General features: G+C 36.2%; 1 pseudogene; it reads right to left on the minus strand.

Moving 5' to 3' along the window:
• Positions 1-15,906: 15,906 nt before the first annotated feature.
• Positions 15,907-16,322, minus strand: LOC100856338 (annotated as a pseudogene).
• Between the last annotated feature and the right edge of the window lie 1,345 nt (positions 16,323-17,667).

Below are 17,667 nucleotides of genomic sequence, written 5' to 3' on the forward strand. Positions count from 1 at the left end.
TGCTGGCCATTTCCTTTAAGGCAATAAGGAACCAGAGAAACTTACTGAGGGTCTATATCTAAATAGACAGTCATCCCCTTCTCCAAACAAGTGTGAGGAGAAGGATACTGGTCTGTAGGGAGAGACACTATATGTTCTTTTAAAGGAGGGTATCATGCTGAGTGAAGTAAGCCAGTCGGAGAAGGACAAACATTATATGTTCTCATTCATTTGGGGAATATAAATAATAGTGAAAGGGAATATAAGGGAAGGGGGAAGAAATGTGTGGGAAATATCAGAAAGGGAGACAGAACGTAAAGACTGCTAACTCTGGGAAACGAACTAGGGGTGTTGGAAGGGGAGGAGGGCGGGGGGTGGGAGTGAATGGATGACGGGCACTGGGGGTTATTCTGTATGTTAGTAAATTGAACACCAATAAAAAAAAAAAAAAAACAATTTGGGCTCAACTCCAGCACATGGAAAAATGGATAATTACAGAAATAAAAGAGAAACACAAATCCAAATTTGCTAATTCAGCCTGACCAAAATTAAGTTGAAATCAGAAATTGGAAATATTTAGTAACAAGACCCTTGAAATAATGAAGAACTGTTGATACATGGCTTTGGGAATACGAAACATTCAGCTGGCTTAACATCTTGTTTCGAAAGATAAGAAAGTGAGAAAATATTTGCATATCAGTCACCATAGAATTTGAGTTAATTTAATTCCTATTCTGTTTCTTAACATTATGTTGAGTTTCTTTCTTTTTTTTTAAAGATTTATTTTTTTTATTCATGAGAGACAGAGAGAGAGAGAGAGAGAGAGAGGCAGAGACACAGGCAGAGGGAGAAGCAGGTTCCATGCAGGAAGCCTGACATGAGACTCGATTCCGGGACTCTAGGATCAGGCCCTGGGCTAAAGGTGACGCTAAGCTGCTGAGCTACCCGGGCTGCCCCAAGTTTCTATTTCTCTTTAATAGAAGAAAATAATTTTCCTAAAGTATTACAATTTTAACAGCTTTAATGGGTTCAAAGGCTGCTGACTTAATTTTGATGGTTTGAATACTTGAAATAAAAAATTATAGCCATGGAATCTTTGATGAGGAAAAATGTTAAGTAGAAAACTATGCTTTCCATAGGAAGTTTCATTCATCAACTGTGAAGAGATTTCTATTGTACCAATATTTTCTTACCCCTTTCATAGCAATAGAGTTTTTAGCTGGGTATAAAGATACTTAGAATATAGCTATGTGACTAAATTATGGCCAATGGGATGTGAGCAGAAGTAATTTGTAAACTCATGGAAATATTCTCAAAGGGCAGGGACATGTCCTACTTTTCTTATTCCTCCTTTGGAGGATCTGGAATGTGGATGGAATGGCAAATTGTGTTGGACAATGCAGACAAGGACAGAACTCCAATGATACAGAGCAAAAAAAGAAGGACCTGGATTTCTGACACCATAGAGAAGGTCATACCTGCCTAAGACCTTTTATATCCGTACTTCATTTAATGAGAGAGAAATAAATAGCTATTTTATTTAAGCTAATACTATTTTGCATAGTAAAATATGTTGAGAATCCTAACTGATAAACCAAATTTGTGCTAATTGATCTACTGACTTTGACCTCATTAAGTTCTAATTAACTCAATCAAAATAAGACCCTCCCAATCATCTTAAAATTAGAAACATAACAAAATATATTGTTATTATAAGGAAATTATTTTATAAGTTGAATAAGAAATTATACAAACACTTTAACTGTATATAATTTAAATTAATTCGGATTTAAATAGCCATAACCTTAGATCATGGCCATAATGATTATAATATTTAAAAGTTTTGATATTCTGCATATTATTAAGCTCTAACAACATGCAGAATATCTCTTTTTTGAAAATTTCAACTTTCTAGAGAAACTCCAATGTGCTTAGATGTCTTGACTTGCTTTATAAGGTTGTTAGCCATAAGACCATTAAATGTTAGAGAACTGGTCATCTATAAAATATGATGTTTTAAAAAATATTTATTTATTTTAGAGAAAGGGGGGTGGGGAGTGCAGGAGAGGGGCAAAGGAAGAAGGGGAGAGAGAATCTCAAGCAGACTTCCCATTGATCATGCAGCCAGACAGATGGATGGATCTCAAGACCCTGAAATCAAGACCTAAGCTGAAATCAAGAGTCCAGTGCTTCAATGACTGAGCCACCCAGGCACCACCAAATATGATATTTTTTATTTGTTTGATATTGAGCTACTTTGGAACAGTAATTAGAAGTAGGGCCAAGGATGGATTGAGACATTTCTTGGATAATGACAGTAAAAGCAAGTAATTAGCTAAAGGACAAGGCTTCCCTTTTTTTCTTCTCTGATGAAAATGACATACAGGCAGCTTAGCAAAAAGTGGCAATATGCATAGTATTTAAAGCATAGATGAAATTAGACCAAGAGCCCAGTTCTAGCTCGACTAACTCACGGTGTGGTCTTGGGCAAGTTGCCTAATTATCAATTTTAGATCATCATCTATAAAATGAAGAGACTAACTCCTGTTTATAGAGTTGTGAGGCTAGTATGAGATGACACTCATTAAGCACTTGGTACAACACCAGGATCAGAGGAAACATGATGAATCTTAGAGAAGAATAGGTCACAGTCTAGGTCTAGAACCAAAGGATAAAAATGAAAACGATGAAAAAAGGAGAGATTTTCCAAAGGAGTCAGACTTAGCCACGAATGGGAATGTGTTTATCTTGCAAATGCTTTGGGGTACTTCTCTGTAGAGGCAGAGTAGAATATATAAAGGAAGATTATAAAATAATGAACATATGTTCAAATAGACAAAATGTGACTCAATGAAGGTAATGTTTTCGGAAATATGATATCTACTTTTCTAACAAGTTGAATCAGAACCAGAGATTTATGTCAGAAAACTTGAAAGCAGTTTCATGAGGCTAGCAAAGATAAAGGTTGATTAAATTACTTTATTTGTTTATTTATTTCCTTGAAAATCAGAAGGTAGTAAATGTCAAAACCAGTACATATGGAAAATTGGAAGTTCTCTAATCCGTGTGTCTTACAGGCACATAAGTAATAGAAAATCAAATACACTATGTATTAATCAAACTAACAATATTTAGGGAAACTATCTCTTTTGGTTTGTATTGAGGTGGTGATGTAGGATGAGAAGCTTCACATTAGAAATGAACAAATTGACTATTCTCATTTTCCAACATTTTTGGTGCTGAAGTATTTGCTGGGCATTTGCCATTTTCTTAGCTTAGATATATAGGGGGAAAACAGGAGTTAGGAGTAAATGAATTATGATCTTAAATAAAGTGAGTGAATCTAAAGAAAATTGTGTGGATCAAATGAAAATTTTACCAAATAACCTCTAATAACCTCTGTCAGATTGCTTTATTCAGTTTCAACCTAGTATTTTATTATCTTAATATTTTGTATATTCCTGCACTAAAGCCAATATATCCCAGAGGATGTTATTACAAAATCATACGACTCTCATCTTAAAATAAAACCATGAACAACAAAAAAAAAGGGTAATCTGAAATGTTGGATTTTCTTACTTTTATGATCTAATCTGGCTGTATTTCAGGAGAGGAATGTTGATCATTCCAGGGATTGTAGTCACTGGAAGATAGGAATGAGTGTGGGGTAGGGTAGGAGAGGGATGATGAGAAGCTGGTGTTGTTTAGAACTGGCTAAAAGCGTAGCTACTAGTGCAGCATGCCATCCTGGATTTTGCAATGAAGTTGGACATTGAGGAATTTTCTGGCATTCTGTGTTCATAGGGGTTTTTGGTTATAAGTGACAGAAATCAACCCCAGCTAACTTAAATGAAAAAGGAATTGTTAGGCAACTCACAGAATCAATAGCAAGTGTAAAAAATTAGGCTTGGAAAATAGGAACCAAGAGAGACTTGGCTGCAGTAAACATGGCCAGAGTTTCATCACCTCTTACTGTCACCCTCACTGGACTTAAAATGCTGGTGCTGTCACCACATACAAATTCTCAGTCATCCCTAGATCTTTGTGTCACCACCACAAGAATCAAAGTCCCTGATGAAGACATCTGATTGGTAGAGCCTGCACCCTTTACTTTATCTTTCATGGCTGAGGTGGGTTATTCAGTTCTTTTAGCTTCACTTCAAGATACAGACAGTGGGGGATTATCTCCCAGAGAAAATGTGTTCAGATATAAAAAGATAAATGCCATGATGTTTTCTGGACTGTATACCTTGGAGATGGATTTACTGGTTCCTCAATAGAGCAGAAGTGCCCTTCAAGGGGGTGGAGTTGGGCCACTCAAAGGAGTAATACATATCTGTGACAACCATAAATCTTTTCAGAACTTATATAATCAAGGTATATATTAAACATAGCTTAGGGCATGCTGGGAACATGATGTCTTAGCAGGCCCTATTCTCTCTTCCTGTTTATTGCTAATAACTCCAAGCTGAAACTTCTCCTGGGTTAACTGGGAAGCAAGTGGTACACGGAGGCCAAGCTTCCTTTCCTCCTACCACTCTAGAGCCAGATAAAGTCCAGATAAAGCCTAGGGAAAGTTTGAAAGCTACAATTCCTGGGGAGGGCTTGGCACATGGATATACCTGAGCACTTGGAGAGAAGGTTGACATTGGCTAGCATGAGTGTGCCTGTCTTTTTGTTCCCCAGGAAGCCAAAGAAGAAAGCTAGGTCTTCTCCCACAAAGAGAGAGATCCTCTCAGTTTCTAGGCAAGAGATTGAAAACTTTTACATCAATGTAATGGGCTGCACAGTCAGAGACTGCTGTGCTTCCACCGCTCTCAAGATTCTAGTGCTAAAGTATATTCAAGGACCAAGGAAAATAACAATATACTTCAAGGGTCAGCAGCCATAGAGAAGAGTAAATAGAATAATCAGAGAAGACTTAAACAAAATCAGAGGAATTTGCTGAAGGAAAGACCTTAAGCAAACAATAAATAAGTCCAAAGTCCTCCAGACAGGAAAAGATATTCAGGGTAGAAAATAGTGGTAATGAAGGAATCTTGCGATATATACATGTAGTCAAATCAAAATGGATAACCATGAACTATCTGACTGGTGTATAATCTAAGACAGAACTAATTTAGAAGGAAATTGAAATTAATGATATAGAAATTTTAAATTGTCACAGAGGCTAAATAAATCTGAAAATTGCTTCTTTGTAAAAGTTGATAAAATAGATAAGTTCCTTTAGGACTGGATTAAGGAAAAAAGCAAAAATATATAAAATGGGGAATGAGACAGAAAACAACCACAGAAATGTAAGAGATCAAAAGAATTATAAGATAATATCACATATAACTCAAGTGCAACAAATTTGGAAACTTAGAAGAAATAATTTTCTAGGAAAATATAATTACCCAAACGAACCTAAAATTAATTGGGAAACTTGATTAGACTAATTACCATAGAGTTATGCTACAAATCCTCTACCTGCTGAAACTATAAATTCCTACAGCTGATTATATCCCAGATCCAATGAATCAGAATCTCCAGGGTCAGGGCCTAGTAATTTCTGTATTTATCAAGAACCCCCATTGATTTCTATTTTTTGTGAACTTAGGAATGATGCCATAGATGATCTAAGCTAGGTAGTTGTAGATTTACCATTTAAGAAAAGGCTTTAGAATGTGATGTTTTTATTTATTTATTTTAAAGATTTTATTTGTTTATTCATGAGAGACACACACACACACACACACACACAGAGGCAGAGACATAGGTAGAGGGAGAAATAGGCTTCTTGTAGGGAGACTGATGCGGGACTTGATCCCAGGACCCTGGGATCATGACCTGAGCCAAAGGCAGACACTCAACCACTGAGCCACTCAGGTGCTCCAGATGTGATGTTTTTATAGCTTAGTTCTTTTTAGCCTTAAATAATGGATACTTTTAATATTATATAACTATTCTGGACCATAGAAAATGATGGAATAATTCTTACAATGTCAGCATGATGTTAATACCAAAACTTGATAGAGTACAAACAAAAAACTACAAACCAAACTTATGAATGGTATAGATAAATCAATCTAATAAAATAGCACACAGACCTTATCAATGTATCACAATAATAATATACTATCACCATATAGAATTTATTTGATGACTGCAAGGATGATTTAGAAATAAGACTCTATCATTTATTTCATAATTTCATTAATACATTGAAAGAAAAAATATGATATCAATAGATTCTGAAAAGGCATTTGATGACATTGATTCCTAATAAAAACTATAAGCAAAATAAGAATAAAATGAGATTATTTAAATATGATAATTTCTGTTTCCTAAGAATAGCAACTATAATCACAAGTAGCAATATACCAAAACATTTTTATTTTAAAATGTTTAAAAAGATTTTATTTCTTTATTTGACAGAGAGAAAGAGTACAGGCAGGAGGAATAGCAGAGGGAGAAGCAGAGAGCCTGACAGAGGGTTCGATTCCAGGATCCTGAGATCATGACCCTAGCTGAAGGCAGACACTCAACCGACTGAGCCACTCAGGTGCCCCCCTGCCAACACATTTTCAAGCAAATATTTTTAAGCAAATCCCAAATGCCATATAATTTCATCTGGAAATATTTTGGTAAGAATCTACAACATGTATCCTTATGTGTACTTGTGCCAGTATCATGAACCAGGGAAAAGGCAAAAGGTGGAAGGATGCACATTGGGTTGCTAGTACTGGTCACCTCAGGGGGTGGAAGTGGAGTCTGGGCAGGATGGATATAATTAGCTTTGCTTTCATATGCTTTTGAACTGTATTGTTTTGCTTGTTGAATTAAACATGGAAAACTGGTGACTTGGTCCTTTGGTTGGTCTTAGAATTGGAAAAGACTTTAGCAATATCTGCCATTTTTTCTCTCACACTCAAGGCAACATGCTTGAGCAGTGGTGAATATGAAATAGTTAAGTGGAAAAATATTAGTGAGGAAACAAATTTACCAAACCTGTTAAAATTAAGATAATATTCAGTGATCAGAGGTACCACAAAGCTGTCAGGGAAAAAGCTTATGAATTTGGAGGGAGGAATCATATATATATATATATATATGGGGAATATATATATGATGATATATACATATATCATAAAAATTATATATATATGAAGAAGAACCATATAATCATGTATATGATATATATACATACACGATTATACCTAAGGAAATAAATCTAAATCTAAATTCTGAAAATTGCTTGCATTAAATGCTTTCAAGCAGATAAGCAAATTCTTTAATTGTTATATATATGAATTATTTCCCAAATAATAATATAATAATTATCTTTTTATGCTGTTATTAAAAATGATGTTTAAAAAGAGTATACAGGGGATCCCTGGGTGGCGCAGCGGTTTGGCGCCTGCCTTTGGCCCAGGGCGCGATCCTGGAGACCCGGGATCGAATCCCACGTCGGGCTCCCGGTGCATGGAGCCCGCTTCTCCCTCTGCCTGTGTCTCTGCCTCTCTCTCTCTCTCTCTCTCTCTGTGACTATCATGAATAAATAAATAAAATCTTTAAAAATAAAAAAAAATAAAAAGAGTATACAGTGCTAAAAACTTTAAAAATGTTACATGTTAAGGAAAAAACAAAAAATGATAGGCATTAAAATACCCCTCCATTGAAAACAAAACAAAACAAAGCAAAACAAAAGACCTCTGCTATGAAGGGAGGCAGGAAGGAAATTTAGCACACTAGAATGCTAACAACGGTTTCAGTAGTGATATCATATATATTTATAAAAAGGTTATTCTATTTTGTTTTGTCAAACTTTCCATAACTAGTATGTTTTTATAATGAAAAAAGAAATCAACAAACTTAAATATCTTTTCTAATTCAAGTGCAAAAGTTTATTTTGACACAAAACATTTATAAGCATTTTGTGAAGGTCATTGTTAAAGTCATTCATTCACCATTTCTGGCATTACGTAGATAGTGAAACTTTACATAAAGGCAGAAATACATATATTGTCAGTCAGTTATCTTTAGTTGGGTCAGTAAACAACTATAAGAAATTGCAGACAGGAAAATATGAGAATACTATGAAATCAGTATTTTGGATCCACTATCAGGAAAATACCAGCTGGCAGGAAGTATTGAAAAGAAGCAAAAAAAAAAGTTATTAAAAAAAAAAAGTTATTTCTGAACCAAAATGACAAAAGTAGAAGCATTGCTGGTCCTGCTCTAGAGCAGGTCCCAATTCCCCTTTCATTTAATTAGCTAATTTCACTTATTCATTCTCATTTATTCATACAAATACTCATTCAAACATCATATATTAAATTAGACAAGTTAACCTCTGGCAGTATCCCCACATGTAACCTGGAGATCTCATGGAGTACTTCCTTACAGCGTGCCTCTGAAGGCTAGCGATAATGGATGTGAAGTTCCTGGCACATGATAGCTACTAAAAAAAAAAAAAAAAAAAAAAAAAAAGCACATGTTTTTGTGGTCATTTATAATTCTTATTAGGCGCCTACCTTAGCACTAACCATTCTCGTCAGAAGGTTTCACAACTATTTCTACTGAGGAGACACGACAGTGTGTTGATACTATTTATAATGAACAGTGTAGAGAACTGTGTGTTTTATCCCAAAAAGTAGATTCAATATTTCTCTACAAGTTTTACATTAATTTTTGTTGTCTGTGTCAAATCCTTAATGGAAAGATGCCTTCAGTCCCTGAATCAGGGCAGCGTGACTGCCACTAGACAGGCCCAGAGGTAAACGAAAAGCTTCTTGCTGGTAGGCAAATAACTCCTTACCCACATGTGAAGTGATGACATGGACCCCTTAAATCCTTCCAAAGTCTGTTGCTAGGCTTCTTGCTAGAAACTGCTAGGTGGGAGTTTTTCTATGAGCACCTGGTAATAGCAACCACATGACCCAGTGGCTAATGCATCTCGTGGCCACTTGGAATAGTAACAAGAATCTCCAGATGGAAGGATGCTGCAAATGAGATTTTATATAGTTAAAAGGACATTTGGAAGTCTGGGAATACACATGCATTTTATGTAAATCCAAGTTCAATTCAGATAGACACCATGGCCTTTAGGCACCCAATAAGGGAAGGCGACTCAGATGCATGTTCCCATCAGGTGCTAATTCTCATTAGCTGGAGCTAAAGTCTAAGCTTTAAGTGGTTATGGTGAGTGCCCAGCATGGTCAGCTGTCAATCATGGGAACTATCATTTCTGTTGTTGTCAGCATCATAATCATCATTATCAAGCCCTGTGGTGATTATCCGAGAGTTCAACCAAGAAAGAACTTGCCCAGACCTCTTTCTATTTAATTGCATAATACCCTTAGTATGAGAGATGCTGCTTTTCTGGTTATAAAATCTGGTTTTGTTTGGAGGTAAAAAGCAAATGTCTCCATATATCCTTTGCTATATTTGGTTATTACCCCCAATCCAAAGGCTGGCGGCTCCTTTTCTAACCTAGAAATCATAGTGCTTTAGAACAGCTTTTTTTAATGCTCACTCCTCTCTTACTCTGGGATACACATGAGTGCTACATAACCCCATTGAATATATTCAGATTTGATTAAAACCCAGAAAACTGTGGTGAAGCAAAGCACTACAGTAATTTGTTGAGTGTTCACCAGAACTGAAAGCTATTTTAGTTTGGGTCCTCTCTGAGGCAGAGCCTGAGGCAAGGACTAGGGTGTGTGAATTTTCATTTGAGAGGCAATTCTTTGAAGCAGGAGTGAAGGAATGGAGAATGAGGCAGGGAAAGAGGAAAAGCGAATATAAGGGTACATTATTGAGGTTGTCACTAAGCAATGGGGCCTGGGTTCTCCCAGAACCTTGGGGAAGCATAGAGAATGCCTCTCGGCAGCACCCATCTGAAGGATGTCTCCAGTTACCCATAGTTGAAGACTTCTTGGGAGCTTACCAACCCTGAAATTCTGGGACTATGTCTGCACATAGTTGGGGTGGGATTCAGAGAAGGCCACGAGGTAAAACCAAAACACAAACAAACAAATTAGGGGTGTAAAGATCTCCAAAAATCTGCTCTTCCAGATGAGCATCAAGAACTATCAAAATCAACTTCTTTAGAACTCTGGAAATTAATTAGAGATTTGCAATGATCACAAGAGTATTTACTCAAGAAAAATAGCTAAATCTCAATAAGAATAGTAAGACTTCTAGCATTTAAAGGCAGACCACAAAACTTAAGAGGAAAAACTGGTGAATTGGGAGCTTTTGAAAAGCTCTGATATATTCCTACAAATCTGTAAGTCCACATGGATATATAGGACTATGCACGTAGTCAAGAAAGGCCTGGAAGACTTTGCTTTCCCACCCAGACAAATAAAAGGGAAGATGAATGAATGGAAGTGGCACAATTTACAATGATTACCTTGAAGTCCCTATAGTTAATTTTTAAATACCACAATTCTAAATTTTATATTGTAAATATAGTTCTAAACTTAATTTTTAAACTTTATTAATAACTCTTTCCCTTTATAACACATCTCATAATAGATAGTAACTTAGATATTGGGAGCATGGTGGAGAGACACTGCTTACCTCATCATCCATTGCAGTGGATCCCAAGTTCTAAAAAGCATAATAGTTAAGAAGCTATCTAAAATGTTGATTTTAAATTTCTCCTATTCTCTAAATCTCCTCTTCCCCCAGGCCTCTTCACTCCTTACTAAGGAGTGTGATTCAATAGGAGGGGGAGGGTCCCAATTGTCTATATTGACAAAAAGCATCCCTGGTGATTCTGATACAGGCAGTCAACTGGATCCCAGTTGAAAAATCAGTGATCTTGTCCAAATTACTAGTTTTAAAGAGGAGATAAGTGAGACACAGAAAGGGGAAATGACTTCTTTAAGGTCACATGATAGAAGTAGAGGTATAGAGAGTCTAATTTCAAGTCTTGTGCGTCTGTAGTATTGAGTGTTTTCCAAGATATCACAGATTTGGGTTAGAATAGCCCTGCAGTCACTGGTCAGGTGTGCCCAGGGAGGCAGTGGATCACATATCAGGGAGTATTGAGGCTGCCACATATCTGCCCATGGCTTGGGCAATTGGAAATTGTGCTGCTATTGCCCATAAAAAGTATCTTGTGTCAAGTGTCAGAATGTAAGCAATGCCACTGTGGCCGCCATGAGAAGGCCAGTGAATGCAATGAAGTATTTGAAAGTACTTGGAGATTTCAGAGTGTGGTAACCCAAGGACCCGCTAATTACTAATTTCTTCTTAGACCAGAGCCATATAGTCCTAAACATTCATATATTTTCAGACATGTGGATCACTGATTTGAATGTTCAGTTTCCTACTGGCATCTGACATCATGAAACTCACAACTGTAGAGAATTCCAATTCACAGTTAAAAATAAACTTGGCTGCAAAGATCAGAGACAACAGAAGCTATGAGACAGAGTGCTATGTGCCCTTTTCTAGGATAAAAGATCATCCTGGAAACTATATTATTATAATTTGATATTCTGGTCTGGTATGGAGGAGGAATGAGGAACAGAGGGGGTTCTAGGCTGAGAAAGCCTCACATGGTGGCAAAGGAAAGTATAGAACATGGGGGAGCTGGGAATGATAGGGAGTTTGCTGTGGGTGGGTGAAGGGGTGAGAAAGAGAGAAGACTGGCAGGAGGATAGGGAGGGGCATGAACATTGAGAGTTGAGTTCAGAGTAGGAGGCAGGATCCAGATCACTAAGGGCCTCAAATGCTATTTTCAGGAGCTTGGACATCATCTTATTGCCAGTGGGGATCCATTAGGAGGCTTTCAAGTGACAGACTGCAGTTTAGAAAGATCACTTGGATTGGAGTATGGAGAGAAGTTGAAAAGGGAATTCAGGAATAAAGACAATTAGAAATGAGAAATGGAAGAACCTGAGCTAGGGTATGGTTAGCAGTTCTTCCCATGCCTGAGGATGACCAGTTGCAGTTGCTGCTACTACCGGGCCAGTGCTCAGGAGGCCCAATCCTGGGAATGTTTCTGCTTTCTGTCTCTTTATTTTTTAGGAGGCATTCCAATGATCTGATTCGAGGATTAAATTTCAGAGATACAAACTTGAATGATGGGAATAACGATTACAAGAAAAACTGGTAAGAAGATGGGAGGAGGACATCAAAATGGGGAAGGAGAGAGGAAAAATTTGATGATATATGAACGTGTAAAACTTAGAATCATCCAGAGGCTGCAAAAATAACTTATAATTGCTTTACATTGCTTTAAGAAAAACATCCAGAATTTCAAGATGGATATCTCTGTAGTGATTAAATTTATTTTTAAATGCATTTTTAAAGAGCTTATGATTAAAATTAATGAATTTTCTCATGGTGATCTCATGCATATATATCACGCCAAAGAGGTAAAAGGTTATTGAGCTGCACAGAGGAGGCTGCCCAGGGTCTTGTGGTTTGACAATATGCATTCTGAGCAGGAACCAGAGCTTAACTTCATATCTCAGAGGAGCTAAAATTTTCTGAGAAGGGGATGAAAAATGTGCACTCACTGGGGTGGCGGAGGAGGTTAGGGCTGGAAGCCAGGTTACCAATCACTGTCTGGAGCATGTGGGCAGATGTAAAAAGTGGGAGGAATGTTCAGACCACATCGTTTCCTAGTGAAAATGCCAACGCAACTTGTAACCATAGCAACACAATAGCCCTATTAAAACAACAAAAAATCTCGATGTCAATTGCACTTAATGGACATACAAAAAAACAACCCTCCACTTTTTATCTTTTTGCTAATAAGTAAACTTTTGTATTCAACTTTGTTTCCTTTCTATCCATTGGATTAATTATGGTTTGTCAGAAGATTTCAATTTCTTGATAATCCTTTCTCACACAGTGGCAAAGTTTTATTTTTTTATTTTATTTTATTTTATTTATTTATTTATTTATTTTTGCAAAGTTTTAGAAATATAATCTGCCTGGTAATTTTGGATTGAATGTCAGACATTGTCAATATTCCCTTGTAGGGTGCTGGTTATTTTTATATTCCTATAAATATTCTTGATGCTTACTCTAGGCTAAATTACTTGCATTCTTTTGAGGTTTGCTTTTAAACCTTATTAGATGGTACCAAAACTGCTTCTAGTCTAGGGCTGATTTTTCCTCACTACTAATTCTTCTACCCAATGGGCCATGAAATATGAGACTTTCCACCTTGGTTGGAAACAGGAGCTATTTCCAGTCTTAAGTAAGCAACAAGTATTTTTCCTCTAATTCTTTCCCTGGTCTGATGTAGTTTCTTACATATATATACTGATCACTTTCTACCTGAACATTCTAGGGGGACCTTCTTCAGATCTCTAAAGCTCTCTCTGTGAAGCTCTCACCTGTGAAACTCTAGCTGCATTGGCATCCCTAAGTTCCAAGTTTCATCTCCTCAATTTAGGGAGCTTGCCTCCCTGCACTGCATTTTTGAAACTCTTCCCAGATAGTAGACTGGGACGATCATAGAGCTCTCCTCATTTTCCCCTGGCTTTCAGGGATCATTGTTCTGGGCTTTCTGGTGTCCAATATCTAAAAACTGTAGGCTTATGTATTTTGCCTATTTATTTTTTAGTTTTTTTTTTTTTTTTTTTCAAAAGGGAGCGTTAGTTAGGTCCTCAATACTCCACTTTGCTGGAAGTAAAAGTCTCCAACTTTATGGCTTCTGGATATGGTTGATGAGTAATATATTTGGAGAATATAATAAATTACATCTTGAATGATCAAGTAAAGCTTCTTAATTGTTTAGGTTACCTTAATAGAAATTACATCATTTTCAAGTATCAAAACATTCTCATAATTTTATATTAATAATATTAACATTTATATTAATTTTATATTATATTGTATTTCATATCAATACATAGTGAGCAAGTATCAAAGTTTTATTTCTCATTAATGAGGTAACCAGAAAGATGATAAAGCCAGTTAGGAAACTGAGATACTGAGAAGGTATCTCTGTAAGTGATATATTAGGAGGGAGGGAGGGAGAAAAAGCTAGAGTGAGTAAGAATATAAATGGAATAATATACTAGAATAAAATTGCTAAATTAGATACAATACTGGTTCATGTCCCATAGGCCAATAAAATCATAACCTTTGGGGTTATCTTCTCAGCTCAATAAAAATAATTTTTATTTCTATTATACAAAATCATTTGTATAGTATTCATTTCCACAAATTAACACCTGACCTTTAAAGACCTAAGCATGTCTTACAAATGTCTTGTGTCTTAAAAGATGACCCTTTGGGTGGGCTTAAGACCACATTTTAGGAAGGCTTTGAGTGGACACAGTCATTTTTTTTCCTCACAGTCATCTTTTTTGACTCATTTTCAAGTGTTGGAAATCTTAATGTAAATATTACCTATAAGTCAGTGAGATCTGCCATTACCTAGCTGGTCAATCTAGCTCTATGTTTGCTCAGGTAATAAAAAACTTAAACTAGAGTAGTGTTTTATAACTGCAGTTACATTAGAATCACTTGAGGGAGCTTTCAAAAATTACCAAACCCAGTAATATTCTAATATATATATATATATATATATATATATATATATATATATATATATATATACCACATCTTCTTTATCCATTCATCTATGGATGGACCTAGAGGATATAATGAATGCTAAGGGAAATAGGTCAGTCAGAAAAAGACAGATACCATGTGATTTCACTCATATGCAGAATTTAAGAAATAAAACAAATGAACAAAGAAAAAATAGGCTCTTAAATATAGATTATAGGGGTACCTGGATGGCTTAGTCATTTCTCTGTCAGACTCTTGACTTTGGGTCAGGTCATGATCTCACAGTCATGGGATCAGGCCCATGACTGTGTTAGGCTCTGTGATGAACATGGAGCCTGCTTGGGATTCCCTCTCTCCCTATCCCTCTGTCCCTCTCCCTGCTTATGCTCTCTCTTTTTACAAAAAATCTATCTATCTATTATCTATCTATCTATCTATCTATCTATCTATCTATCTATCTATCATCTATCACAAACTGGTAGTTGCCAGAGGGGAGGTCAGTGAGAGGATGGGTGAAATAAATAAAGAGAATTAAGAGTACACCTATCTTGATTAGCACAGAATAATGTATAGAAATGTTGAATCATATTTTATACCTTAAACTAATATAACAGTGTATGTTAATTATACTTCAATAAAAAGAAACACAAAATACCACCAAAGCCAATGTCTCTTCCTAGACCAATTAAATTAGACTCTGAGGGTGAAGTCAGGGCATCATTGTTGAAAAGTCTTCTGTTCATTCCAGTGTGCAGCCAGGGTTGAAAGCTACTGGTTTAAACTGGGTTTCTCAGACTTCTTTCAATAATAATGCTCTGTAATTCTATGGCCTGAAATACAAGCAACTCACTTTTATACTGAAGAAAGTAGACATAAATACAAACTCTGCTAGCTTTCTTGCACTACCAGTGACTTGGAAATGATTCAGGGCTGCCAGCATTCATTCTGTGATGTGGAAGCAGCAGGAAAGGCCAGGGGTGGGATAGCTGAATGACTGGTCTTTGGGTTCCAATTAGAAATAGCTGGAAGATATTGGAGTTGCTGGAAAGATATAGGAATATCTACAGCTAATTTCTTAACCAAAGAAAAGAATCAAAATTCATTTTGTGCCCCTGATTCTATACTGTCGAGCTCATCCACATTCCCAAAGCAGGTGTTCTCTCACATAGTTGTTATTGGAGACTGCATTTCTGATTTAAGTGTATCAATAAATTAAGGTTGTGACTCATAATAGCTGTAAAAAGAAAATAATGCAAGTATAAGCCTTTAAGATGATTTCAAATAATGAAATTATACTTCAAATTCTATTTTTCCGTGCTTGTTTGGTAGTTTTTTTTTAAATTGAAAAGCATTTTTAAAAACAGTTTATTTAAAGTTGTATATTATATTAGTTTATTCAAGGATGTACTCAATTGTTTCTTCCTTATATTTGCCCTTTCTCTTTCCCACTTGGTGGGATTTGTCTTTACATTTAAGGATCTTTTTTGTGGTCTTTCTCTAGTTTTAGTCTAGTTATGACCACCTTGCTGGGGTGAATGCCCACATAGACAGTTGTGCCATCCACCTTTTTTTTGTTGTTGTTGTACTCGTTCAGTGTAGATGGCATATTTATTCCTGTAAACTTGTACTACTTTGCCAATTTGCTGTCCTTTGTCCTTTCCAATTGGCATGGATCAAACATTGTACTTCTGTTTCAGCTCTTTGAAGAGAAGGGAAGGCATAATCTTCCTGCAAATGTGGGAAGGTGCATTGATATGCTTTTTATGGTTCTTGCTCTGGTCAGAAGTCATGAAGGGATTGAACTTCATTTTGGCCATTGGTGTTTTTGCAATGTCCACAAAAGGGAAGAGACAAAAGCATTTTTTTTTTTAAGTAAGGGCTTTTGAAACTCTTTACCCTAAAACTACATTTATGAGAAACACATAGTAAATGTAACTAGTCAGCCAAAAATTAAAAGAGAATTTGCTTAACTTGATCAGAGGGGTTTTTTAAAATTGTAAATTAATATTGAATCTTTCCAATGGTTTTTGGGCATCTTTCTCAATAACTGTATGACTTCTTTTCTTCATCTGTTAATGTAGTGAGCAATATTAATAGATATCCAAGTATTAAACTGTTTTACTTCTGGGATTGAACCCTACTTGGTCATGATGCATTATTCTTTTAATATCCTATTTGATTTTGTTTCCTTTCTGATACTTTTAATGATAATAATCTTCTTTCCTTTATGGTAAAACATCCCTGTGAGTTGGATAGGGATAGTATAAATTTTCATAGCCATTTGACAGATTAGAAAACTCAGACACCAATATGGTAAATGACCAACTAGCCAAGGACAAATGGTAAATTGGTCACAAAATCTATACTTAAATGCTTGTTGCCTCATTTCTGGTGTATGAGTTTTTTCCCACTACTCTCCCTCTAGTAAACTTATGTTTTCATCAAGCAAAAATCTCAATCGCTAAATATTTCAGATAACCTTGTAATATTTCACATAACCTTAGAATATTGTCTTGGAAACAGGATTTTCAATTCTAGATAAATCATGAACACTGTTTAAAATCCTAGTTCTTAATTCTTTCCTTTTCTCAAAACCACATTAACAATCATGGAGCTTTGGGAAGAATATGGGGTAGAAATGGGAGAAGATGAGAGCAAGAGAGTTCAGGTGAATGGTTGAACCATTGGCTGAGCTAGAGAACCCACCTGGATGAGTAGATTTGAGAGTTAGGCTGCATGGATGGGTTTAGAGAAGCTTAGACACAATAGTTTGAATTTCCAGGTTTAGAATCTACAAGGCAGTTGAATGTATAGTTCTGAAAACTCGGGAAGGAGGTTGGGCTGGACATGTACAATTGGTAGAATTTGGCATAGAGGTGGTACCAGAGTCTTGAAAATGAATAAAATCACCCAAGGAGGGTATGAGGAACAAAGAGAAAGGAATGTGAAATGCCAACATTTCTGTAGATAAAGAGGAGCCAAGAAGAAACACAGAAGGAAGAGTCAGAGAGTTGGAGAAAAGCAGGAGAGGGGAGTATCCTGAAAGCTAAGGAAAGAGAGATTCTCCTCTCTTCTGACCCAAACCTTGTCTTCTCCCAAGCTCTCCCATCTCAGTAAATGGCTCGCCATCCTCCCAGTTGCTCAAGTAAGCAA

The sequence above is a fragment of the Canis lupus genome, chromosome 37 (genome assembly GCF_011100685.1).
Source record: "Canis lupus familiaris isolate Mischka breed German Shepherd chromosome 37, alternate assembly UU_Cfam_GSD_1.0, whole genome shotgun sequence".
Taxonomy (NCBI): domain Eukaryota; kingdom Metazoa; phylum Chordata; class Mammalia; order Carnivora; family Canidae; genus Canis; species Canis lupus.